Source organism: Eschrichtius robustus, chromosome 6, assembly GCF_028021215.1.
Source record: "Eschrichtius robustus isolate mEscRob2 chromosome 6, mEscRob2.pri, whole genome shotgun sequence".
Classification (NCBI taxonomy): domain Eukaryota; kingdom Metazoa; phylum Chordata; class Mammalia; order Artiodactyla; family Eschrichtiidae; genus Eschrichtius; species Eschrichtius robustus.
This window is the reverse complement of record NC_090829.1, coordinates 22,803,394-22,830,323: the sequence shown is the minus strand read 5'-3', so window position 1 is coordinate 22,830,323 and position 26,930 is coordinate 22,803,394. Positions and strand designations below refer to the sequence as shown.

Here is a 26,930-nt window from a genome sequence, read left to right as displayed (position 1 = left end):
TCACACACCACCATCCTTGATCCCATTGTCCTGGAACCAAACTGGACCATTTTTGTAAGGGAAAAATAATCTATTGTGTTAAGCCACAGAAATTTGGGGGTTTATTTGTTATAGCAGCTTAACACTAATCCTAACAGTTACTTGTCCATATACATAGGCTTTTAAAAAAAAAAATTTATTTATTTGGTCTTAGTTGCTGGGTCTTAGTTGCGACACGTGGGCTCCTTACTTGTGGCATGCGAACTCTTAGTTGCAGCACGCATGTGGGACCTAGTTCCCTGACCAGGGATCGAACCCAGGCACCCTGCATTGGGAATGTGGAGTCTTATCCACTGTGCCACCAGGGAACTCCCATACACATAGGCTTTTGATAAAGATTAAGCAAAATATTCACGAAACACCTGAGTCACAGTAACTCAGTAACAGTTAATTCCTTTCTGCTCATGGGTCTGCTACCCACCTGAAAATACACCAATACATTTTTTTTTTTTTTGCTTTGGAGCAAGCATTTTCTAGGAATATTTAAATGTACAGATTAGGGCTAACCCCCTAAGCTTAGTATCAGGCAACATTTTCTGGAGAGTTCTGACTATTTACACCTTTAAATCACTCTGTGATCTGGAATATGATGTTTGCCTTGAACCCTAACTTGGAGCTGAGAGAGGGAGAGACCTCGGAACAAAGACAGCCACCTCACTCAGTGGATGGCAGGTCCTTTCAAGTTTTCCAAAGTGAGTCATACTTACTTGTACTTTACTAGGGGTTCTAAAAAAAAAGTCAGCGGTGCTTAATGAGAAACATGAAGGAAGAAGCTGTCGATGCAAGAGCTTTTGAGAATGCCAAGCACGGGGATAGTCACGATCCCTGTTTACTCACCAGTCTCCACAAACTCAGGCTAGATGAGCAAATACCTATTCTGTATTCTCACCATAAAACTGAGTTTCTAAATTGAGTTTCTAAGTATGTCTACTAAACAGGGCAAAGAGCTATCCTGTAATATTTAGAGCCTTAATAGTCATCTTCCAAAATCTGTGGCACTATTAGTTGGGCACTATTGTGTGTATTACAGGACATCACGGTGGTGGGAATGTTTGCTGTGGATCGTGTTCAGTAGCAGTGCTGTGAACTGTTGGTTATGGAAGATTGGCTTTGCCCGCCAACCTTGTGATAACTAACCGCAGACTGCCATATCACTAGTCTTGTTATGACTGATCGAATCAGGATGGAGATCTGGTTCTTTTTCTCAAGTTACGAACATACCTGACATCTTCCTTTGTAAGAAAAACAAACCATTCTAACAGATTCATTTAAAACCATGTTCAACCAAAGTCTTGTTGCCCCCAGAAGGACGGTCTTCTATCATTTTCCCAGCAGGTGGTCATGAGAACTCTGTTTCCCATAATGCTCTTGGGATGATGACCAAACCCTGCCCGTGGCCTGCAGGCCCAGCCTCACCTCAAGCCCACGCACGAGAGCCCTCCAGCCATCCTGGCCGTCTCTCAGCCCCACAGAAGAGCCTTGCTCCTTGGAGACTTGGGACCTGTGTCCATGCCTGTCCTCTGACAACCCATTAGGAGGTGGGGCAGCTGGGCAGATGCCTGCGGTGCTAGTCCACAAGGGGCACAACCCCTCACAGGAAAGAACCTGAGGTGGAGAAAACTGTACCTTTCTGAAGCTGCTCGCGCAGAGGAGGGAGGTGGAACCCCCAGGGGCCATTAGACTGCCTTCTTTCGGGAAGACTCTGGTGAGTGAGCCATGGCAGGCAGGTAAGTTTGAAGCCAAGGCTGAAACGCTCGGGAGAGCAGAGCATGAGAGCGTGGTGGTTTTAACGCATGTCCACAAATTCTCTGTCACTTCTCCCACCAGGAGTAGGTTCTAGGCCTTGGGCACAGCGTTGGACTGCCTGGAGGAGTAGAAAGGCATAGAAATGATGCTGTGTGAGCTCCAACACCAGGTCAGAAAAGTCTATGCAGATTCTGCCTAGCTCGCTCTCTCCTGGGTCACTTGCTTCAGAGCTCTGAGGCCACGACACAGGAGAGACCACGTGAGAGACCAGCCAGGGATGGGGATGCCTAACAGCAGACGTGTGAGTAAGGGAACGTTCAGATGATTCCAGACCAGCCAGTGCCTGAATGACTGTGTGAGAGATCCGAGTGAGAATCACCGGCTGGGCCCGGTTCACCTCCAAACCATGAGAATGAGAGTAAAAGGGTGGTTGCTTTAAGCATCCAGTTTGAGGATGATTTGTTTTGCAGCAACAGTGAGCGGCATGAGGCTAGGAACTTTAGTCTTGCTCTTGTATCCCCAGTGCCAGGAACGATGCCTGGCCCAGAGAAGGTCCTCAGTCAATATTTGTCGGATTAATGAACGAATGAATGAACAGAGAATAGGCTCACTCCAGTCACCAGCAATCTATCCTCCCTGCCCTCCTCCGGCCGGCATGCTGCCTCTCCTGTCCCTCCCTCTTCTCTACCTTGCTGACTCCCAATCAGCCCTTGGATCACTTTCTCAGGGCAGCTGCCCTTGAACTCCCCTATCTAGATCAGCATCCTGTCTGATACTGTCAAGTCACCCTGTGCTTCTCCTTCATGACACTTCTCAGCACTGTCATTACACAACCAAGCACGCTGAAATTCCTGGCTGGCCCGCTGTCACCTGTGATTGACCGTAAGCCACCCGACAGCAGGGACGGGGTCTCTCTGTTCACAAGTGTGTCTCCAGCACTGGACAAAGCCTGGCACAGAGCCGGCTGACGGCACGTCAGAACATTTCTGGAGAAGGACGATATTCAGCTCAGCTGTTTTTACTCACAATAGCTGTGACACCAAATGTGTGGGGCTTTTTTCTCACACCAACCAACTTTACAGTTCTCCGGACACCAGCTCTGGGTGTCCCACAATTCAATTCGCTTCTGACACTGACCGCCCAGAGTTAGCTTCAGACCCCACACGTTTAAGGGCTCAGTCCCAAAGACTGCCCCACTTCAGATGCCAGTCACAAGTCTTGGTCCCCAGGCTGGCCGCTTCTGTCCTGCTTTGGCTACAAAGCCAGGGGGGTTCCTACAACCCCCTACTTCAGGTTTGATCATTTGTTAGGACAGCTCACAAATCTGGAAACAGAATAAGTAACTCTGTTACTTACTACAGATTTATTATAGAGGATACAACTCAGGAGCAGCCAAATAGAAGAACTGCAAAGGGCAAGGTATGGGGCAAGGGCACAGAAGCTCCACGCTCTCTCCAGGCTTGCCACCCTCCCGGCACCTTTCTGTTTGTCAACCTGGAAGTTCTCTGAACGCCGCTGTTTAGAGTTTTCTATCGAGGCTTTATGTAGGCAAGAGTGATTAAATCACTGGCCACTGATGACTGAATTCAACCTCCAGCTCTCTTCTCTCCCCTACCTGGAATTCCGGGGTGGGGCTGATCATTACAACCCTTTAGTCATTTCTCGGTCTTTTAGACACAGGCCCTCAGCCTGAAGCTCCGTAGCCTCCCCACCACAGCCTGTCATCTCATTAGCATAGAAAGACACTCTTGGCACTCGAGATTCCAAGGGTTTTAGGAGCTGTGTGCCAGGAACCTGGGACAAAGACCAACTATTAAGTTTTTTATGATACCACAACAGCCAATCCCATTATTAGAAGCTGCAAATTCTTAGAATTCTCATTAATATTGAGCTAGAATTGGCCTCTAACTACTAGCCTATCTGCCACCAGGCTTTCCAAATCTACTCACACCCCGGTCATCCTCACCACACAGATCCCGGGAGACCCAAGAGGTTGAGTGTCTTCTCCAGGTCTACACAGCAGTCAGGGGAAGAGCTGGAATCTGGAACCAGCAGTTCAATGCTATTCCCATTACACTACACTGCCTCCTGGATATTTTCACGGATGTTAAACGCTCTGTAACAACAAACAAAGCCGGGCGCTTTTTATAACGGAACATATGAAACCGGTGAGGCTTCTTAACACTGAACACATGGTGTTCGATACCTACATGAAACAAGAGCTCATGGTGATTCGTTAGGCACCTCCCTGCCAAATGCCTACAGGGTGAGCCCCTGAGCAAACATCGAATTCAGATTTCAATTTGGCTCCAGTTTACTGGAGAGACCCTGTGTCAATTCTCTACAGAGGGTTTCTTTTCTCTTCCTTGTCATTCCCAGGGTCTTTGGAGATCGAGGACAGAAGTAAACTCCAGGTGATCTGCAACAGTTCAGTTAAGACACCACCCCCGAACAACTGAGCTTTTGAGGACAACGCAATGACTGGGAAAAGAAAATATGAAAATTTTAATGTGACTTAATGTGAAAAAGAAAAAAAGCACACAGAACCATGCACTGCATGACGCTAATATATATGTATATGCTTGGAAAACTAGGATGGAAAGATATACAAACTTTAAAATGACATGGCATCTCTCACCCTTCAGATAGGCAAAAAAATAAAAGATTGTTCATCTCCAGTGAAAGCTAGTCTCGACAGGGATGAGTTCTTTCACATACTGTTGGTGAGAGGGTTAACTGGAATGGAATCTGTAAAGAACCATTGGTCTTATTAAAACAATAAACAGGGCTTCCCTGGTGGCGCAGTGGTTGAGAATCTGCCTGCTAATGCAGGGGACACGGGTTTGAGCCCTGGTCTGGGAAGATCCCACACGCCGCGGGGCAACTAAGCCCGTGTGCCGCAACTACTGAGCTCACGCACCTCAACTAGAGAGCCCACATGCCACAAACTACAGAGCCCACGCGCTCTGGAGCCTGTGTGCCACAACTAGAGAGAGAAAACCCACACGTCACAACTAGAGAGAAGCCAGCGCACCACAATGAAGAGACCGCGCCCCAGTGAAAGATCCCACATCCCACAACTAAGACCTAATGCAGCCAAAATAAATTAATTAATTAATTAAAACAAACAATCTCAAGACAGAAGACTGGCTTACATTTCTTTAAGCAGGTGGTGGGATCTTAGAAGATTTCTTTTCTCCTTGATAATCTTCTGCATTTTCCAAATTTTCTTAAGTAGACATGTCTTACGTTTAAAATCAGGAAAGAAAGAAAGCTGTAAAATTTATTTACAATGTAGCTAAGCAAGAAGTCACAAGGTGGGTACAGGATAAATTATAAAGAGACCAATGGTTTTGAAAGAGTAACCTCTTCCAAAACACAATGCATCACACTGATTGATTTGCGCATATTGAAGAAGAATCCTTGCATTCCTGGGATAAACCCCACTTGATCATGGTGTATGATCCTTTTAATGTGCTGTTGGATTCTGTTTGCTAGTATTTTGTTGAGGATTTTTGCATCTATGTTCATCAGTGATATTGGCCTGTAGTTTTCTTTCTTTGTGACATCTTTGTCTGGTTTCGGTATCAGGGTGATGGTGGCCTCATAGAATGAGTTTGGGAGTGTTCCTCCCTCTGCTATATTTTGGAAGAGTTTGAGAAGGATAAGTGTTAGTTCTTCTCTAAATGTCTGATAGAATTCGCCTGTGAAGCCATCTGGTCCTGGGTTTTTGTTTGTTGGAAGATTTTTAATCACAGTTTCAATTTCAGTGCTTGTGATTGGCCTGTTCATATCTTCTATTTCTTCCTGGTTCAGTCTTGGCAGGTTGTGCATTTCTAAGAATTTGTCCATTTCTTCCAGGTTGTCCAATTTATTGGCATAGAGTTGCTTGTAGTAATCTCTCATGATCCTTTGTATTTCTGCAGTGTCAGTTGTTACTTCTCCTTTTTCATTTCTAATTCTATTGATTTGAGTCTTCTCCCTTTTTTTCTTGATGAGTTTGGCTAATGGTTTATCAATTTTGTTTATCTTCTCAAAGAACCAGCTTTTAGTTTTATTGATCTTTGCTATCATTTCCTTCATTTCTTTTTCACTGATTTCTGATCTGATCTTTATGATTTCTTTCCTTCTGCTAACTTTGGGGTTTTTCTGTTCTTTCTCTAATTGCTTTAGGTGCACAGCAAAGGAAACCATAAACAAGACCAAAAGACAACCATCAGAATGGGAGAAGATATTTGCAAATGAAGCAACTGACAAAGGATTAATCTCCAAGATTTACAAGCAGCTCAATATCAAAAAAACAAACAACCCAATCCAAAACTGGGCAGAAGACCTAAATAGACATTTCTCCAAAAAGATATACAGATTGCCAACAAACACATGAAAGAATGCTCAACATCATTAATCATTAGAGAAATGCAAATCAAAACTACAATGAGATATCATCTCACACCTGTCAGAATGGCCATCATCAAAAAATCTAGAAACAATAAATGCTGGAGAGGGTGTGGAGAAAAGGGAACACTCTTGCACTGTTGGTGGGAATGTAAATTGATACAGCCATTATGGAAAACAGTATGGAGGTTCCTTTAAAAACTAAAAATAGAACTACCATATGACCCAGCAATCCCACTAGTGGGCATATACCCTGAGAAAACCATAATTCAAAAAGAGTCATGTACCAAAATGTTCATTGCAGCTCTATTTACAATAGCCAGGACATGGAAGCAACCTAAGTATCCATCAACAGATGAATGGATAAAGAAGATGTGGTACATATATACAATGGAATATTACTCAGCCATAAAAAGAAACGAAATTGAGTTATTTGTAGTGAGGTGGATGGACCCAGAGTCTGTCATACAGAGTGAAGTAAGTCAGAAAGAGAAAAACAAATACCATATGCTAACACATATATATGGAATCTAAGAAAAAAAAAAAAAGGTCACGAAGAACCTAGGGGCAAGACGGGAATAAAGACACAGACCTACTAGAGAATGGACTTGAGGATATGGGGAGGGGGAAGGGTAAGCTGTGACAAAGTGAGAGAGTGGCATGGACATATATACACTACCAAACGTAAAATAGCTAGCTAGTGGGAAGCAGCTGCATAGCACAGGGAGATCAGCTCGGTGCTTTGTGACCACCTAGAGGGGTGGGATAGGGAGGGTGGGAGGGAGGGAGACGCAAGAGGGAAGAGATATGGGAACATATGTATATGTATAACTGATTCACTTTGTTATAAAGCAGAAAGTAACACACCACTGTGAAGCAATTATACTCCAATAAAGATGTTAAAGAAAAACAAAACGCAATGCAACATGGAACTTGATGTGTTAGAAAGATAAAGGCAGAGTATGCTAGGAGGGGCCTCATGCCCCACTCAGCAGAAGCCCCATCACACTGCAGAATTCAGGGTTCTAGGAACACCATTAGGAAATGCACTGTACAAACAGACTGGGGCTTCAGGGGGATGGCAGTGGCTTGTGCTAGAATGGCCAGAGAGGGCTTCAGGGAAGCGGCAGAAACTGTGTTAAAACTAAAAGGGCAAGGAGGACATCAGTGGGCACGCCTGATGTGAGCAGGCATTTGGAGGAGGATAAAGGTTGTGTGCAGTGGTACAGAGCCGGGGGTGGGGGGGGTGGGCAGCCAACTCCTCCCTGAACTGTCGACTGATGACAGGCTTTACGCAGTGACTCATCAGTGAACAGGTGGAGAACTGCTGGGACCAGACTAGGTTCCCGCAGGAGAAAGTAGCCATGGGAGGTTCCTGAACGCATCCATGACAGGATGAAGGTGGCATTATGGAAACGTCACTCTCTGCTGATGGGTACATCCTGCATATTCATCCTACCCTCGAGTTACAAGGCACTGGCAGAAAGAAGACAGACCACCTTCCGGGCCACTCAACTCAAGGTTTTGTCACAGTTGTGCTGCACTTGGTCAGCGTTATCCTAGAAGTAATCCGTATTCCAAGGGCAACAGGGCTGGGAACCCCAAGCCGCAGCTCATGATACCTCCCCTGGGATTGAGATCCAGGCTGTGGCACCTCAGGCAAGTTGCCTTACCTCTCTGAGCTGCAGATGCCTCACCTGTAAATGGTGATTCAATTATTTATCCCACAGACAGTTACTGAGCGTCTGCTATATGGCAAGTACAGTCATAGAAACTGGGGATGAGTAGTGACCAAATCAGTCCAAATTCCTACCCGCGTGGAGCTTACATTCTAGGGGAATGTAAAATTCCCCATTCCTGGGTTTGTGGAAGGGATTAGATATTTCCTGGAAAGCACTTAGGGTATTAATGATTCTTCATCTAATTCCAATGTGTGTGGGGTTTTCTTCCCCACAGCACCAAGCATTTCTCCAACACCAGCTGGTTGTTCACCCCACCCCCCAAGGTGCACCTTGAGGAGACTCAGGATGAGAAAGCACAAGATACTGGCCCTAGATAGCTGAGGTGCGTATCAAAGGAATGATTTCAGTGAGCCCTGACTTTTGCATCTTCCCATACATAGAAAAGCACTAAATTCTTTAACTTGAGATATCTGGTTTTCTTTAATTAACAGTAATCTTTTGATGTTCTGACTGTGTGATCTTTGTAGCAAAAATTCCTATATATCCCGGCTCCTCCCTTACCTCTGCAGAAGCAGTCTCTCAGAGCATCTGAGATGCTGTGTCCTGGGCTTAAGTCCTCAGTTTTGTCTGCCAAATAAAACATAATTCTCAAATTTTAGGTTATGCATTTTTTTCAGTCGACAAACTCAACTCTGACACCATCTACCTGGAAATAGCCTCGGATCTCACAAGTTACGGGTTTAATCCCACAAGACTGTCCCCTTACCACTTCAGATGCCAATTGCAAATCCAGGTTGTCACCTGTGCTTCTAACTGGCTATAGATTGAAGGTTCCAACGACCCCCCTCCCTTTGGGTTCAATTAATTTGCTAGAGAGGCTCACAGAACTCAGAGAAACAATTTACTTACTAGATTACCGGTGTATTACAAAAGGATATGACTCACGAACAGCCAGATGGAAGAGATGCACATGGCAAGGTAAGTGGGAAAGGTGTTATAGCTTTCCCACTCTCTCCCACTCTCCTTACATCTCCATGCATTCACCAACCTGGAGGATCTCCAACCTGTGTCCTCTGGGTTGTTATGGAGGCATCACTGAGGGAGGAGATAGATGGGTCCCAGCTGAGAAGCTGGAATTTGTCTCCTGAGGACAGATACTTCAAGACAAAGATAATTCTCTGCAGGAGCTGATCCCTGCTTGGGTGAAAAAGGAAGCCACATATTTCTCATTCCTGGGGTCAAGGAGACCTCCCAAACTACATGTGCACAGAAAGGTTGCCCAGGGGTCAGGGAAGGGAGGAGGTGTCAGCCCGTAATATGTCCTGCCAGCCTCCCAGAAACCCTCACACTGGAATCCATCTTGGCTAAAAGATGCGCGCACACATTGGGCAGGGCCCTAAATCAGATCAGATACGGACAGCTAGCAAGATGATTGGCCAGGGGAAACCTGGAAAAATGCCCCATATAAGCAATTTAAGTCACCCGAAAAGGGCAACTCTCCCTCTGAGTCCACCCGTGTGTCCTTTTCACACGTACTCTGCTTCTAATAAACACTTTACCTGCTTTACAATCTCCATCGCTTTCCAAATTTTTTTTTCAAAGAAGACAAGAACCAAGATCATCATTACATAGGCATAACTGATTAAATCATTGACCAAGGGCAACTGATTCAACTTCCAGCCCCCAACCCCTGCCCAGAGGTCAGGGGTGGGACTGAAAGTTCCAATCCTTTAATCACAAGGTTGGTTCTCCTGGCAACCAGCCCCCATCCTCAGGTTCCCTGGGGGCTTTCCAAAAGTCACCTCATTAACATAATAAAAGACACCTTTCTGGTCTCCTCTAGGAAATATCAAGAGTTGTAGGAGCTCTGTGCCAGAAACAGTGACAAAGAACAAATATATATTTCTTATTATAAATCACAACATCACAGGTTGTAAGGATCCTCCCTCTCCTCGTTTTATTATTATGCACGTTCCCTACAGCACTTGGCTCCAAAAAGGTACCCAATAAACACCATAGGACTGGCCTACAGATTGAGATCCCTCTATCTGGAAACAAAGTGCCCTTCATTCAGCCCTGAGCTCAGACTAGCATGAAGCTTCCTCTCTCTGCACTCCGCACCCCGCCCCCAGCACTGTCAATTCCACCTTAATAAACAGGGCTGGGAAGGGAGAATGAAAGTACCACGCTTGCGCCCATTCGTCACAGAAAAGGCAGCTGACAGCTCCTCCAAACCCTGGCTCAGCCCTCCTCTCCTTGGGGAGATGAGCAAAACTTTTCAGGCTGGTGAGAGCTGGTCCCTTCTCAGGTAGTGCTGACCACGGTCCTCACCTGGACACGAACCCTGGATGGACTGCCCTGTGGAGATGACTCAGCCCCTCCGATCAGGCCGGCCCAGGGCAAGGCCAGTCCTCACTTGGTGGATTTCAGCATTAAATGTTCATTCCAATGAGCTCATAGGTGGGGAATCGGCACAACCAATACATATTCATTCTGAGCCAAGTGGCCAGAAGTTTTGGTATGAGTTGAAAGGAGAAAAAAAAAATTGAAGCAAACTTTAGGACCTTATCCTTGGGGCTCCAAGAATGAGCTCCACCAAAAATCTAGCTGGCGCATATCTTGATATGTAGCGACAGTTTCCAGCTTTCCTCACCAACTACACGCTGATGTTCTGGTGCCAGCGTCTATTTTTATAGACTGCGTAATGCAAAGGACCAAGACGGGAGTTGGAGACAGAGGGACAGGGCACAAGAGGCGATGGCACAAGCAACGGGGCCCACATCCTACTCGGCCTCCAACAGCAAACCCTTCCGAGCAGAGTCTAGGACAGCAGCCAAGCCCACCCTCCTCTGCAGTCTCATCCCCCATTAGAGCCCAGACCTCGAGCTCCCTTGGGGCTGGGACTTAATCTGCCTTGTCCACTGCTCTAACCCCAGGGCCTGGAGCACAGGAGTGTGTAATGAGTGAATGACGCACGTCCCAGTGCGTCAACTCCAGCGCACTGCACTCCTCACCGTTCCCCCCAACCCCAAGAGCCCCTTCCGCCAACTCAGCGTCTGTGCCATTTCACTCTCTTGGCCCAGATGCCTTCTTGACCTCGTTACCTCTAGCTCATCCTTAAACTCAGCTCAAATCCCACCTCCCCCCAGAAGCCTTCTCTAAACCCAAGGCTGGGTGAGGTCCCCCCACACTGGGCAACCACAGCCCTCCCACAATACTCCTCAACGCCACAGGCTTGTGTCAGCTTCCTTGCCTACCTCCCCCGGGGCTCGGTGGATGCAGAGCTGAGAAGGCAGCAGGTACTCATTAGGTGTGTGCGGGAAGAAGGAAGGGACGGAGGGAAGAAAGGACACCGAGAAGGATGCTGTGGATGGAGAAGCACCTGTCACTGAAACCTACAGCAAACTGAACAAGAACAAAGCACTGAAGCCCAATAGATCAATGAACCATTGACCAACAAGGTAACCGAGAAAAGATAGCAAGAAGTGGTAGGAAAATGCTTCTCAGTGGGTTTAAGTGGGAAGCTGAGGTCCCTCTGCTGTGGCCTCTCCTCCTCTCTGGAGGGGGGCTGGGTGGGGGATGGAGAGGAGGAGAAACGTTGGGAGGCTGGGTGAGTGGGGGCACTTGGAAGGCTCATGAGCAAGCAGCTCTCACAGGTTCGAGTTCTCACAGGCTCGAGTTCTCAGAGGCTCCTCTGGTCTCGAGGAGGCTGAAGGCCATTTCTTCTGGGGTAACCTCCAACTGCTGAAGGGTATCCACTAGGACTCACTCCCTCAAAGCTGTTAAGAACATGGCCTGAGTCAAGAAAGAGGGATAATGAGGGCTTTCCATTGTCCTGTTAGTCCGGTTCCCAAAGGCGGGAACAGAGGCCAGGATTTAAGACAGATGATCTGGGAATAGAGACTATTTTTGTCTGGAGCTTTCTTAGCACAGCATTTCTTTCCAAGACAGACACCTCCAGTTGCCCCTCAATATTCATTCCTTCCTTGCCAACAGAATCTTGATTTGGTGGGGGACGGGGGAGGGAAAGTGTGGCAGAGATGGCCAGCTCACCATGAAACCCATCTCCTCTTCCTCCTAGGCACAGGGCTGGACCACATTTCCCAGCCTCCCTTGCAGGAGGTGTGGTCATCTGACTGAGCCCTGGCCAATGGAATGTCAGTGTCTCCTTCCTGCAGCAGCCATCTTGCCATCATGAAGAAAAGGCCAAGAAAATAAGAGTGTCAGTCCAGACAGACATCAGCTGTTGAAACCAATGCCAGCAACCACCTACCTTCAAACATCTTGTTACGTGAGAAAAATAAACCATTATCTACTTAAGCCACTAAGGTAGGGTTTTCTGTTACTTTGCAGCCAAACACAATCCTAACTGCTATGCAACCATTCATTCATTCATTCACCCAACCTTTATTGAGGCCTGTTTTATGCCAGTTCTTGGGCTAAGGATGAAGATTCAGGGGTGAGCTGGGTGCAGCCCCTACGCTCCAGAAGCTCCCAGTCAAGCTGGGGAGAAGGTCCCTGAGCAGACAATCTGCATGCAGTGGGAACGGATGCTGCAGTGACACACAATGTCCTGCGGGTGGCGGCAGGGTGAGCACTGGACGGTGGGTGCGCCCTGAGGCAAGGAGTTCCCCACTCCCCTTCTGGCACTGGGCACACACAGCAAACACCCCTCAAGCTAAAAAAGCAAGTAGCAGGAACGTGCAATGCTCAGCGGAGCCAGCCAACTGCAATTACTTACTGAACGTTGAGTCCCTAAACACCATCAATTAATGCAACTGTTTCAAGATAATCAGCAGTCATTAGAGCAAGATGCACAAGAGGAGAACATAAAAACTCACACGCCGCTAACTTAGAAATGCTGGAAATTATGTGAACCGAGGATGAGGCAGGCTGGCTTAGATCCTCCTGCCTGTTGATATTAGGATCTCCTAAAATATACTCTCTTTCTCAAAGACAGAGTAATTTTTCACCTTGAAGACAGAGCCAGAAGAATCAAACCTCTAAGCCATGACCTTCAACCATAAATGTCCAAGCTCCGATTCTCAGGTCTGTGTTTCCTTTAAGAACTGTGATGGAGACAAACTGGTGACAGAAGTCAACCCCATCTGGGAAATCAAGAGGCAACCAAACCAGAGAAGTTAGAGCAGCTAGGGAACAAATCAGAAACTAGAGAAAAGGTTTTCCTCCTTTTAACTCAATGCTGCCTACACACAAATTTTTTTGTTGTTGTTGTTAATGAATGGCATTATTTGCCATTTCTTTACTTTCCAAGAATGGGGAAAGTGTTTTAAGAAAAAAAGACAAAGCCTTATTGACTTCAGATTCCAGAAGTTTAAAAATGAATAAAATAAGCAGGCTCTCCAATAAGAGAACTGATTATCAGGTTTCCAGTCTGCTGACTTATGAGTACAAAGAACTCCAGTGTAGAACAGCGGGTGTGCTAATCACGCAAGGCAGAGAAGCGCTCAAGTTCTGAGGCAGCAATCACAGGTTTCTCTAGTCCTCAGCCCACCGCTGGGGGCCACCGCAGGATGGCAAGGGCTAGCTGGGCAGGCTGCCACGCTGGAGTTTCTCTGTAGGACACATGGAGCAAGGAAGGGTGAGGTCTGAGGTGGAAGGAACCTCCCTTTCCAGGACCTCTTATTAAACCCAAGCCTATCAACAGTTTCCCAGAGACCTTCAGATGAAGAAGATTCCAGCTATGGCAGACACAGGACACATGATAGTGTTAAAGAGAAAACCACAGGCCCAAAATGGCATTACTTGTGTTAAAACCCATTATCATGGGTTTTAACTCAAACCTAGTTTTATTACCTAACCTAACTGCAGCTTCAGCCTTCCCCAGAAATGTAATCTTAATTGGCCAGTATGGAATTTTCTGGCCAGCACCAATGACATAATCTGTCACATGGGTCCCCTCTATCCCCCCGCATCCCCCAAAGGAAGTAGAGGTAAACGACATGATAGACCCTTGACCCTCACCCAGAAGAAGGTGACCTGGCCTGAAGCAACCCTTGACTTTCTTTTACTAATAGCCTCCTTGCCCCTCCCTCCTTCGATTTATAAAAACCTTCTATTTTGTGCAGCCCCTCAGAGGGGGCTTCTATTTACTAGATGCGATGCTGCCCAATTCAATTGAATAAAGCCAATTAGATGTTCACATTTACTCGGTTGGATTTTGTGTTTGAGCAGTAGTCTGGCCTCTGCCTCAGGTTAGTCCCCTACCCGCCCTCAGGGGCAGCTGTGCCATTCCTCACGCAGAGAACTGGGTCTCTGATAGAATCGTGGGCTTCCGGGGCTGCTAGAGAGCCAGCCCAGAACAGTGGTCAGGGCATCTGGTGCTGTCGACCAGGACCAAGAATAGCGCTGGCAAACCAGGTGAGTAAACACTGGGTTTACAGTCTCTTATCATGCGTCCCACTAACAACCTGAGGCCAAGAGTGATAGTTAAAAGGTGAACAACCAGCATGTGTCAGACACAGACCAGTCAAATGAGTGCCTGTCTTCAACAGCTGGCAAGGCCACGTCACCACTGTGTACCAGCTGAAGATCATCTGGTAGCCGCCTGCCACCACCCCCAGTCATGGTGAACCCTTTATAGGCTACACCGCAGCCTCTCATGGCCATAAAAGGCTGCCTGGAGCCAGGTGAGTGCCTGGGAAATGCCTGCGCTATTATTCCTGTCCTTCACTGTGAACTTAAGTATGATATCCTCTGTTTCATGAGGACAGAGGCTATGCGTATCTTATCCGTCATCCTATACCCACCATCTCAGTGCAGTCGGTTGGTAACAAAAATGTTTTTTGGATGAATACGTTAAGGAATGAATGAATAGTAAAAAAAACAAAAACAAAAACAAAAACAAACAAAAAACAGCTAACGTTTAAGCATGTACTATGTGTTCTAAGTCCTTGTCATGTACTATCTCATTTCAGCTTCGCAACAATACCATGAAGTAGGTATTATTATCATCACCTCCACTTCACAAAAGAGAAGAAACCAAGGCATAGAGAGGTTAAGTAACTTGTCCAAGGGTACAAGTTTAATAATGATGAATCCAGGATTTAAAGCCAATCTGGCTTCAGAGCCCACGCGCTGAACCACTGCACTGTGCTGAGTACACAATCACAGGAACTTCTGTATTAGGAAGTAATCAGAAGAGAACCTCTACACAACATTGTAAATCAACTATGCTTCGATTAAAAAAAAATTAAATTAAAATAAAAAGAGAGAAACTCTGACCTCCACAAACCCTGAAAAATCCTTCCAGACAGTTTCTGATGGTGCTAAGCATACACCGTTTTTGTTTGTTTGACTTACAGAACATTGTAAAGATGTTCTGTAATTTTCAAATAACTATGTAACCACACTGAGTTATCAAGCAACTGTAGCAGGAACATCTAGGTACATAGTATTTCTCCACTCAAGAGATCTGAATTCTAGGGAAACTCTTATAAATACTCTGTGGTCCAATGTCTCCACCTCTAAGAAGATCCCAGACTTGCTAGAAGGATTGAACAAGATCATGGACATAGTTGCCTATTTAAATGGCAAGCTACTACATAAGCATAGTATATGATCATAATAATTAATATATTTCAATAAAATGACAGACCAGAATTTCTATTACCTATCAATCTATACTTGTCAAAATTCTGTACTTGCATATACTTCTACAGTAGTTCCTATTTATATCTCTCCACATTTCAGTAACAATGTTTAAAGCTTAATTTATTTCTGTAAGACTGTGTCCCTCTGTTATCACTTCTGAGTTTCCAGACATTTCTACTTTCTCTACCTTAATCCAACTGCTCCTTTCATTTCAGAAGCATAAAAAGTTAACAAGGCAGTGAATGTCTCATTCTAACTTCAAATTCTCCTATATTAGCAGCCAACACAATTAGCAAACAGAGCTTCATTTGAGCTTTATAATTAAAAAGCTCAAAATGATACTGCTCTATCTCTGAAGGCCTGAAGTTTGGTGTTAGATCCAAGAATGAGGTGGGTCTAGGAAAGTAAGCTGTGGTTTCTGTTAGCTGGAAAGACACATGTCTCCATGTAATTGAGGGGCAGTTCAAATAGTATTCAAACTATTTGTAAACTGGGTGTAAATGATGACTCTGACCACACACAGGAGAGGAGAGGAGGGGGAGGCGGTGTCAGAACCCGGTGCAATAATTTTCATCTTAGTCTGTTCTTTAAAGCTCTGGTTTCTATGCTGTTGATTGTGGCTCTCTCTAAGGAAGTGGGTTACACACAGAGATAGAGAGAGTGGTAAGCAGATGACAAAAGGATGCCTCATAATACAGAAACATGAACACATACGTTGGGGAAGTGACTACGCAAATACACAGAGAATTTGCAAGTTCCTAAGTTGCTACCACTAGATATTTGAGTTGCCCAACCTCTCCTCCACCCTAGTACCAGCACAGAGGTGGCTCGATCAATGTGTGCAGTGCAGGAGGATGGGGCTGAGGGACGAGGAGGGAGGGAGGGAGGGGCCGGAATGCAGGGGTGAATCCCAGATACTCCTTGCGGAGTAGAGGACATGGGTGAAGGCTGCCTCCTGGCTGCAGGAACCACACAACTAGGCTCCTCCAAGTCCTTTCTCAATGCCTTTTTTTTTTAAATAAATTTTATTTATTTACTTTTGGCTGTGTCTGGTCTTCGCTGCTGCGCGCGGGCTTTCTCTAGTTGCAGTGAGCAGGGGCTACTCTTCATTGCGGTGCATGGGCTTCTCATTGTGGTGGCTTCTCTTGTGGAGCACGGGCTCTAGAGCACGCGGGCTCAGTAGTTGTGGCACGAGGGCTCAGTAGTTGTGGCTCGCAAGCTCTAGAGCACAGGCTCAGTAGTTGTGGCGCACGGGCTTAGTTGCTCCGCAGCATGTGGGATCTTCCAGGAGCAGGGCTCGAACTTGTGTCTCCTGCATTGGCAGGCAGATTCTTAACCACTGCGCCACCAGGGAAGCCCTCAATGCCTTTTTAATCATTAACAGCGGGCTTCCCTGGTGGCGCAGTGGTTGAGAATCTGCCTGCCAATGCAGGGGACACGGGTTCGAGCCCTGGTCTGGGAAGATCCTACATGCCACGGAGCAACTGGGCCCGTGAGCCACAACTACTGAGCCTGCGCGTCTGGAGCCTGTGCTCCGCAACAAGAGAAGCCGGGATAGTGAGAGGCCTGCGCACCGCGATGAAGAGTGGCCCCCGCTTGCCGCAACTAGAGAGAGCCCTCGCACAGAAACAAAGACCCAACACAGCCAAAAATCAATATAAAAATAAATTTAAAAAAAAAAAGACCTAAAGAAAAAATACATGGCGAATATCTTACCAAAAAAAAAAAAAAATCATTAACATCCTCCATGCTCCTGCGATGTCTCCTCTCTTCATTACTGATAGCCCTGTTTCTTTTCCAAAGCCAGTGGCCCCCCTAACCAAGGCCCAAGAAGATTCGGAGCAGCCTCCTGGTTCTAGGGATGAAGGCTGCTTACTATCCTGGAGTCTGTGGCTTAGTTAGGCCACCCTGGCCCTCCTGCCTTTTGCACTCAGAGCAGACCTACAGGTCACTCCCGGTTCACGGGTGCCTCCTCATGGCTGCCTTGCAGGATCTCCAGGTTGAGGGGCCTTAGCAGGCCCTACTCCATCTGCAAGGCTGCCCAGCAGGCTCAAGAAGAGTCTGTGGGAGGCTGCTTCTGCCAACAGGCCCACCATCCTACCAGAAGGCAGCTGTTGTCTCTCCTCCACCCCCTAAGTGCAGGGGCACAGACCCTCCCAGCCGCATCTCTTTTGGCCACACCCCTGAACACTCCCCCACACCGCATCTCAGGTGTGAGCTGGCTCCCCCAGGCCAGACCCCAGACCAATGTCATCACTCAAGCCACCTTTTCCAAAGGGGCACAACCCTCATCCAAAACTTCAAATGGCTCAGTGCTCTCCCACCTCACTATGTCCAGCCCTCACCTGGCTTTCAAGGCTTTCTAGGAAGCAGAACAGTGGGCCCAGCACACCTTATTTCAGGTAACTGTGGGGCCGTTTTTCCTATCACAGTGACTTTGCTCCGAATGGCAACCCCTCCACCTGAATGTGGACCCACGTCCTCATCCACCAACCCAGAGCCTCGTCCCAAGGCTGAAGTCTACCTCTGTGAGTTTTCAGGACCTTGGCTATTCTGCTACCCTTTTTCCTACCCCCTCCATATAGCAAGTTCTCTCTCTCTCTTCCTCTCTCCCTCCCCCCCTTTCTCTCTCACTCACAAACTGCAGGCATTAATTAAATGTCTTCTAGAAAACAGATTTTCACCAGCTGCAGTTATCCTGGGTATGAGCCAGACCTGGAGACACAGACAGTCCAGGTGAGGAAGATAAGCCCATGACAGCTGTAAACCTGTGGGCAGTGCGGGTTCCCGCATCAAAGTGACATTCTGAATTCCAGCCCTTTCCATACTCCTGAAAAAAGGGAACACAGGTTGCTCCCACCCCTTTGGCCTCTGGCCGTTCTCTCCAGAGCTGGCCTTTGACAGAGGCCGAAGAGCTAGACTTTGATCTACCTGCCAGTGGGTCACGGCCACCTCCCACAGACAGAAACACCTTCCCCAAACACCAGCCTCCTTCCCCCCAACAGCACAGCAAATCAGATTGCCCAAAAAGTGCAAGAAGAGGTGCTCCCAGCTCTGCCTGGGGTGGGCAGCATCCACTGGAGTGAAGATGCTGTCGTCTGAAGCAGCCAGCGGGGCTCCACAAGTGGCTTCCCCCACCATGCGCGGGGATGAGGGATGCTGAAGGGGGCTGCGGCCACAGCTCAGGGCCCTAGAGATTAAGCTGTGGAGGACTCACCCCTCAGCAGAAAGCCTTAGCTCTCCACAGTGCCCATCACCCTCTCACCCTAGCTGTGGCATGAGGACAACTGCTTTTCTTCGTGGAAATTCTGGAGTGCCCCCTGAGGTTAGAGACCCAGTTGTCAAAGCCTGACCCATAAATTGAGCTCTCTGCCCCAAATACACACAGAAATGACTGTCTCTGTTGAGATAAGATATTTCTTTAAAATCTGATGAATCGAAGGATAATGTTTTGGAAACAGTGCAGCACAACGGAAAACCATGGGTAATGGACTCAGCCTGGAATCAGGAAAGACAACCACTTCTTTACTAGACAAACACTGAGTACCGGTCACTTAGACGGTGCCAGGCTGGGTGCTGGGGCCACAAAGATGGTTCCACCCCACCGCTGAAGGTGACCCTGGGCAGTGGGGCATCTGATGTTCAACAACTCATCACACAGCAACCTGGCGAGGGCTGAGGAGATACCCACAGGAGTGTGTGGGCACTCAGAGGGAGCCTACCCAGCCCCAGTGTGACCTTGGGCTAATTACCTACTAATTCACTACTCAACAGTGAACGAATATTGAGCTAATTACTCTTCGAGTCAATCACTAAAAAGAAAGAGTTGCAGATATCTCAGTGCCGCAAATGCTCCAAATGCAGTGCTCCGAAGGTCAGGTGGCCCATCTAGGCCCTGGTGCCCAAAAGTAGGCTCCCAAGCGTCATCAGTGAGGGCGGGCTGGCCAGGAGCTGATCTGTAGAAGAGACATGACTCCTACAAGCCCTTTCTCTAAAATAGGCAATTAACTTAATCCAAGACTTGATGAAAGCCAGGAGAAGCGATGGGGCAGGTTCATGCACTGGCTTTCTGGCTGTCACCCTGCATCTCCACCTCTCTCCAGGGAACACGAGGCTTTTCAAACCACCTGCTTTAGGACTTCCCTAGTGGCGCAGTGGCTAAGAATCCGCCTGCCAATGCAGGGTACACAGGTTCGAGCCCTTGTCTGGGAAGATCCCACATGCTGCGGAGCAAATAAGCCCGTGCGCCACAACTACTGAAGCCTGCGCACCTAGAGCCCATGCTCCACAACAAGAGAAGCCACCGCAATGAGAAGCCCACGCAATGCAATGAAGAGTAGCCCCCGCTCACCCAACTAGAGAAAGCCTGTGCTCAGCAACAAAGACCCAACGTAGCCAAAAATAAATAAAATAAAGTAAATAAATTAAAAAAAAAAAACCACCTGCTTTAGATCCTCTTCGCACAGATGTCCAGACGGGGCACCAACACCTCCGAGGAGGAGTTGCCAAGCTCCGTCCGCAGTCACGTCACGTCTGTGAGGCTGGCTGGGCACTGCCTGCTCCACACTCGGGCTCACCCGCCGGCCTTCTGCAAATAGCAACAGATGTCCCGAAGTTGTGGAGCCTTCTTGAGGCTCCTTTGGCCGTCCACCCCACACTTGCCCATTCGCACGCGATCTGATTCCGCAACTCTCCTGATTTTACTTTTCGAATGCTTACAAAGCATCCCTGTCTTCCCACGAAGGCACTGGCCACCCAGGCGGTGATGTCCTCCCTCCCCACGAAACGTCCCGCCTAAGCGGGAAAATATGGCTCCACATCCTCCGGCACTGCTAATCCTTTAACGACCCACACTTACACCTTGAAAGACCGCTGCAGCCGCCAAGAAGGCCACCAGCTCGAAGCACAACCAATTTCGTGTGTGTAACAAAGCCGGCTTCTTTAAAAGACTGCGACCTAAGCAAGTTCACGAGCAAAACCAACGCCGGGGGGTGTAAACCACGCAGTCCTAACCTGAGCATCCCGGAATGTTAACCTGCGCACGCAGCGGCCCCCTCCGCTGGGCCCCGGGACTCCCGGGGGCGCCGGGCGCAGGTAGCTGCCGGCAGGAGCCGGCCCCACCCCCGAGGAAGACGGCAGAGAACTTGCCGTCACCGCAGCCTCCTTACCTGGAGACCAGCTGGCTCGCCACGGCCGGGGAAGGGGGGATCCTGCGAGCTCCAGTTCCGGCAGGAATCAGGCGGCAGGAGTGCGGGGGCCGGGCAGGAGCGGGCTGGAGGGGCGGGACCGCGGATGGAGGCTGGCGAGGTGCGGGGCTGGAGGTGGAGAAGCAGGACGCAGCGCGGGTGAAGGGAGGCACCCACCGGAGGCTGCGGGGCAAAGGCCTGGGGAAAGGGCGGCGGAATCGTAGGCCGGGTTAGGGGGCGCTGGGGCTAGGAGAGGGGGCGGTGGATGAGAAGGCGGGGACTGGGATCCGGGCGCGTGGGCGTGGGGGGGCGGCTTGGGGAGTGGAAGCGAGTCTGGAGCCGGGGTTTGGGTAAGGGCCGGGGATGGAGGAGGGAGCTTAGTAGCCGCGTTCAGACCCGGTGCTCGCAAGCGCGCCCCCGACCCCCCACGCCTCTCGCACCGGAGTCACGCCCGGTCGTCCCGGCCTTGGCGCGTCCAGAGGACCCCTTCGGTCTCCAAGACCGGCACCCCGGGACACCCGCCCGCCTCGAGCCTCCGCGGGAGGCTCCGCTCAGCCTCAAAGGCAACCACCCCTACCGCGGCCCGCGCCGCGCTCACCGCCCATGGTCCCGGCCCGGCCCCGGCTCCGCCACAGCGCGCCCGGTTCGGCGCTCGCCGCCCGCTCCGCCCGGCGCAGGGGGAGGCGAGGGCGGCGCGCAGCGACTTCGGGGCAGCGCGACGGCCCGCAGCGCCCCCTAGTGACCTCGCCGCCCTCGAGCTCCGCCCCAGAGGCGGCGATGCGGTGCGGCCCGGGCGGCCGGAAGGGAGCAGAAGGGGCTGCGGAGAGGACACTGATTGGAGGAGGTCAAACACAGGCCCCAGAGACGGGCCAGTCTTCAGAGATCCCAGCGTGCGAAAGTCACGGTCACGGGCACCCTGAGGGCGCGAGGACCGCGGCCACCGGGGCGCAGGGCCTCTGCGCGCCTAACAACGCGGGGCTCGGGATCAGGGATGCGTGGACGCACGCCTAGGCCGGGTACACAGACACGGCCTGGAGCCCTAGTGTGGGTGCCTGTGGACAGTGTGCCTGACCCGGCGCCACCCGGGGGCCGGTGCTGAGCTGGACGCGCGTGTTTGGGGTCCACCATTGCCGGTGACTGATCCAAACTGTCACGATTCTCGCCACCTTGCCCCCTCCCCCCTCAGACTACTCCACGTTTCCCTTCCGGCTCCCACCACATCCGGCCCTGTGTGTCAACTCTAGACCTTCACGCTGCTGTCTCTGGGTGGCCTGCCGGCGCCCTGGCGAGGTCGCGGTCCGGGCAGCGTCTCTCCCCACCCCTTCACCGTCCCGTGGTTCTCAGCGTTCTCGGAGCTACTGGAGAGCCACAGAGAACTTGACTGATTTCTGTAACTCCCTGTTAAGACACCCGAGAGACGTGCAGTTGAACTTGATATGATATCGTATTGGGGGTCATTTCTTTCAAATGTTGGGTCCCAGCTGGTGGTGATTCCTACCTGATTTCTCTGCGCGAGATGATCTGACCAACTGCGACTGTCAGAGAGGACTTTGGTATCAGTTCAAGATCTGCAGTGACCCCTACGTGCCCTAGAGCAACTGGTCTTGCGGAAAATAGGCTCCTAAGTATATTTACCATTGACCTCCCGGACGCACTTTCTGGAGGAGTTTCTCACTTGGCCTCCGCTTTCACTCCTGTATTGATGGCTCCCAAATCCACACTCGACACGGAGATACTTTACCCATATTTCTACCTACTCTCTGGTTTTCCGCTTAGAACTTTCCATCTCAGTTCAGCACTCCCAGCACCAAATTCTATCTCTTGCCAGCTCCCAATTGCATCTGCTCTATGGTCTCACCATTTACGCAGCCCCCTGGTTTGCCTTCCTCAGCTGAAGGCTCAATGTCCAGAGAGGCTTTGCTTCTAAATCCTGATAACCTGCTTTTCTCACCCCATTTCTGGGATGCCACACTGTGCTCGGCTCCTCCCTGCCCTGACCACTGACACAACCCCTCCCAGTCATGAGCCGCACCTCCCAGCACAAAGTCCTTTCACTGTCCGCCTTAGCATCGCCCCAGACTCTCCCACCTGGCTCTCAGCCCACCGCACCCCACCCAACACCTCTCCTCCTTCCCTCCACAACCCCACTGACTGTCCTCTCACTAATTCCAGGCTCTACCCCTCCCTTCCCTGGTGCTGCCTCCTCCCTCTTCCCTACACGAGTTAGGGCGCTTCCTGCTCTAAATGACAGGCAACCCAATTCACACTCGCTTAAACAAAAAGGAATTGATTGACTCACATAAATTAAAAGCTCAGGGCACGTCTGCTTCAGGCCCTGGAAACCAAAGCCTTCAAGGACTCTCCATCTCCCAGCTTTGCTTCCTTCCATGTGAGCTATACTCTCAGGCTCCATGCGAGACCCCAGGCTCACAGCCTCGCAGCAACAAGGCCAACAGAAAAACGGCTTCTCTTTGCCCACTGTTCCCGCAAGCCTGTGTCCCGACTCTGCTTGGCACGACTGGGTCACCTGTCCATCCTGTTCTCCCAGCCACGGCGACCCCTCCCTCTCTGCTACCTTCTCGTCCCCCACAGGGAACCAGTGCCTGCTCCTGGATCCCTTCTCTGTCACAGTGGGACTGAAGGTGACACGGGACACCATTGCTAACCATTTCCCCACAAAATATACCACAATACGCTTCACCTAGCTGCAGCCTTCCTGTGTTGGCACAGGGTGTTTTGTTCCAAACCAGAAGTGGGGCACAGGCCCTCTCTGTTTACAGCTTCCTCCTCAGCCTATCTGGGATTTCTGTCTTTGTATCATACCCCCTCCGTAAGTCAAGACTTGGTACGGAGATGGCCTCAGGCCCCTCAGGGAACCAGGCGTCATATTCTCCCTAGACTCACCCTCTCAGTCTCTTTCCTCACTTTCCCTGTTCTCTGATGGCTTAATACCCCCTTCCATTCTGAAGGAGGTGTCCTCTCCCTCCTCCCTGTGGACTTTGGGTTCGGAACGGTACCCACCCTTCCCTGCCCCTGGGGCAGTAACACTTCTTGGCTGAAACTTAAAGGAGGAAGGGGCTACAGGAAAGAAAAAGATTTCCACAGGGAAAATATATATTGGGAAGCATCTCAAAACCATTCCCCCCATTAAACCTCTTTCCTCTGTTGCCGTTGAGGTAAGATGGGGCCTGAAGCAGCTGGTGACCTTCTGGCCAGCACCAGGGGATGCCATGCCAAAGCCGACACAGAGGAAAACAGAGTCGAGAGACAGGCAGCTTTCTGTTGCTCCTAAAACCAGGACCTGGATTTTTCAAGTACATGTCCAGTAAATCCCCACTTTTCCCCAAGCAAACTGGAATTGGTTTTACTATCACTTGCAGCCAAGAGTCCTGAGTAGCACAAACCCATAGCACAGCTCCTGGCACATTGGTCCCTGCAAAAGAGTAACTATCAGCATCATTGTTCATAGGATACAGGAGAAAGCTATGCCCATCGATGACCATAAAACAGAGTAGAAAGAAAAAAGCGCGCTGCCATTTGTTCAAAACCTTAGTCTCCCCTTCTATTCCCAGCCTTTGTCCTTCCCACACACACATTTTGGCCCCCCAGGGAAACTCAAAATTTGTTGAAAGTCGAACCCTCCCATCTTATAAAAATAGTCCCAGACTCAGCCAAGTCATGAATATTCTGCCAGGCAGCACTTGCTGTCGTTTTATACAAGCAGTCCCTGCCTGAGCAGCTGGGAGCAGGTGCCATCTTCAATTCAGTTTCAATCCGTTGAGCAAAACAAAGCTGAGCAAATATTTGTACAGCCTCCTTTGTCCTGCACTGTAGACTTAGAGAAACAATGGGCTACTGCTCCCACCCTGAAAGGGTTGACTGGGGGAAGACAGTTAGTCTCTGACGGAGTCTGAGGTAACTTAACAATACCAGGGAGGCCCCTAGGGGCCCAGGTGAAGTGGTTTTTAGCAGCAGGTTCTAAGTTCCAAAGGTCTGTGCTGCCCGCAACCCTGCCTTCCCCCAGAGTTACACATCTGTACAAAACATTTCTTTTGTGACCACCACAGTATCTAGATGACAAATATTATTCTTAAGTTCCATGTACCATGGGTTTTGTTTCTCTGATTATAAAAGTTCCCATTCATTGTGAAAACTTGGGAAAAGACAAAGTACACATAAAGATGAAATTTTTAATTATCTGCAATAAATTGGTGTCAAGTAATATAGTAAACATCAAACTAAGATTTAAAGTGAGAAGACTAATCCATACATGGTTCCATTTCACCACTGGCCACCCCAGGGCCTCAGGGAGATAAATATCCTGCAAAAGGTTAGGGGTCATTTCTTAGGTTCTTTTAAAAATCCTGCACTCTCCCTACCACACGTATACTTTTCAAAACTGCAATCCCAGCCTCCCAGCTCCAGGGTGGTCTGCGCTCTATTATTTATGTGTGCATGATTCATTGTACTTGCTACCAGCTGCAACCTCTTCTCCCCACCCCAGCAGGCTTATTATACAAGCCCCTGCCCCTCCTAAGAGCAGCCAGGGAGCGCAAACTCATTTTACCATCTATCTGGGTGAAATCTAATTAGAAAGGCAAATCTGGAAGAACAGAACACAAAATAACCACGTTAAATAAAAATAAGAGATGGCTTCAAACCTGACCTTGAGCCAAAAAAATCACAAAGAACTGAAGTAATCTGCTGATTCATAGATCTAAATATTCATTTTTGTCCTCTCACCTCTGAGCCCAACCAAAAGATGTTTCTAAGGAAAAAAGAAACAAACAAGCACTAGATGAGCTCACACAAATCTTATTTAGAAATTATAAAAGGACAACAAGGATTTCGGCTGTCTATTTCATCTACAACAGTGCCAAAAGTGCCAGAAACAGACGTATAAAAATTGGATGCATGGATGAATGGGCCAGGAGCCCATCCCTCTCATTTTACAATTAGAAGCCAAGCAGAAAGGAGACAGGAGGAGAGTGGGAATCTGGTGGAGCTTTCTGCGATCTCACGGCCGCTTGGGAGACAAAAAACGGGAGGTCAGTGTCCATGAGAGAAGTGGGGCCCAGCTGACACCCCAGACTTCCTGTTAGGACCCAAAACAGAAAAGATGGAAGCTAGGAAACAGCCTTAGAATGCTGAAAGGAAGTCATTGCCAATGTAGAATTCTATGCTCAGAGAAAACGAGAGACAGAGGGTAATCAATTTGCCCCAAATCAATCACAGTAATGGAAAAGAATGTATATTCTGCTATTATTGGGTGGAGTGTCATACAGATGCAAATTAATTCAGTAGTGTTTTTCAACTCTTCCAGATCCTCACTAATTTTTTTTTCTACTCTTCTATCAATTATTGAGTGAGAGACTTCCCTGGTGGTACAGTGGTTAAGAATCCACCTGCCAATTCAGGGGACACGGGTTCGAGCTCTGGTCCGGGAAGATCCCACATGCTGCGGAGCAACTAAGCCCATGTGCCACAACTACTGAGCCTGAGCTCTAGAGCCCGCGAGCCACAGCTACTGAAGCCCGCGTGCCTAGAGCTCGTGCTCTGCAACAAGAGAAGCCACCGCAATGAGAAGCCCGCGCACCGCAGCGAAGAGTAGCCCCCGCTCTCCGCAACTAGAGGAAGCCTGCGTGCAGCAATGAAGACCCAACTCAGCCAAAAATAAAATTAATTAATTAATTTTTAAAAACTATTGAGTAGTTGACGTCTACTATAATTACTATAACTAATTTATTTCTCCTTTCAGACCTATTAATTTTTGCTTCATGTTTTTAAGCTTTTATTAGGTGCAGAAATGTTTTGGATTTTTATGTACACTTGATGAATTGCCCCTTTATCTCTTTATCCCTTTTAATATTCTTTGATGTGAAATCTACTTCATCTGATGTTAACATAGCCACTCTAATTTTGTTTTGGTTAGTATGGTACCTCCTTTTCCTTCCCTCTTCCCTTTAATCTATTTGTGTCTTTATATTTAAAGTAGTTTTTTGGTAAGCATCAAAAAGTTGTACATTGCTTTTTTATTCAATCCGACAATCTCTGCCTTTTATTTGAGGTGTTTAAACTATTTTTATTTAATGAGATTAATAATTTGGTTGGGTTTAATGGTATCACTTTACTATTTGTTTTCTGTTTGTCCCATTCTATATTTTTTTGCTTCTATTTTATTGAGTATTTTTTATTATTTCTTTTTACCTTCTCTGCTTATTTGTTATATCTCTTTGGTTTTTTATTTCCAATGGTTGTATTAGGGTTA

The 26,930-nt window shown here is 48.5% G+C and overlaps 1 protein-coding gene across 8 annotated transcripts in view; it reads right to left on the bottom strand.

Moving 5' to 3' along the window:
• The window catches only part of PXYLP1 (2-phosphoxylose phosphatase 1), a 69,381-nt gene extending 48,051 nt beyond the window's left edge, over positions 1–21,330 (bottom strand). The window contains exons 1-6 of one of the 8 annotated variants that reach the window (XM_068546005.1): positions 21,261–21,330; positions 20,645–20,860; positions 19,919–20,064; positions 8,911–8,957; positions 8,424–8,489; positions 1,666–1,903 (exon numbers count right to left, since the gene is read on the bottom strand). The gene's annotated coding sequence lies outside the window, so the exon portion shown is untranslated. Of the gene's footprint in view, positions 1–1,665; positions 1,904–8,423; positions 8,490–8,910; positions 8,958–19,918; positions 20,065–20,644; positions 20,861–21,260 lie in introns of those variants that run through there. The other 7 variants (XM_068546003.1, XM_068546004.1, XM_068546006.1 and 4 more) reach the window with 7 other exon arrangements.
• Positions 21,331–26,930: the final 5,600 nt, after the last annotated feature.